Raw genomic sequence first — 800 nt, 5'->3', positions numbered from 1 at the left:
CTGGAATTACAGGACTAGGCTTCCACAGCTGACTATGCTGTGGAGTTCCTCCAGCGTCAATCATCTGTCTGGAATCAGGTTTGGCAAGGCCATTAAATTTAACCAGTGCCAGAAAGATTGGGGGGGGGGGGAGCAACAGTCAACGGATTGGCAGGCTGGGAAATTATGAGGACATTTTTACTTTTTTCTATGATGGCTTCTTAACTACTCAGTGATTGAAGGGAAGTAGATTATCTGACTTTATTTTTCAATTTGTAAGCTGGTCTATAGGCTTATACTTTTTTAAAACCTAGTTTAATAAGGGTATTTAAACACTTTAACCTCCCTTCAAGCCACCACCCACCAGAGGTAGTGGAAAGGAAAGGTTAATAGCCAGGAATTTTTACTTCGCTGGAGTGTCTGTCAGGATAGCTCGGTGGGTACATGGTCTAGCCACTAAGCCTGAGGACCTGAGTTTGAACACCAGGATCCCTGTGACAGAAGGATCCAATGCCCATATACGTTCTTCTCTGACTTCCACATGCTTGAGGCACACCTACATACATACATAAATTCAATGAATACGTGTACTAAGAGGTTTTACATGCTCTACTAAGCAACCATACTTGTGATTTTTGAAGACATTGGCTGTACGAAGTTCGGTTCTCTGAAGTTTTACCCTTGTGTGGTGCAAACCAGCTTCCTCTTGGTCATTGTGGGAGTCACTGAAGACTCACTTCCTTTCCCTACCCTCTTCCCCAGTCTTCCTGTAATTATGGATTACAAAAGACAGTAAACGAAGAGAAAACCCAGGTCAGTAA

The sequence above is a fragment of the Rattus rattus genome, chromosome 10 (assembly GCF_011064425.1).
Source record: "Rattus rattus isolate New Zealand chromosome 10, Rrattus_CSIRO_v1, whole genome shotgun sequence".
Taxonomy (NCBI): Eukaryota; Metazoa; Chordata; class Mammalia; order Rodentia; family Muridae; genus Rattus; species Rattus rattus.
The sequence above is the reverse complement of the archived record's forward strand: the minus strand, read 5'-3'. Positions refer to the sequence as shown.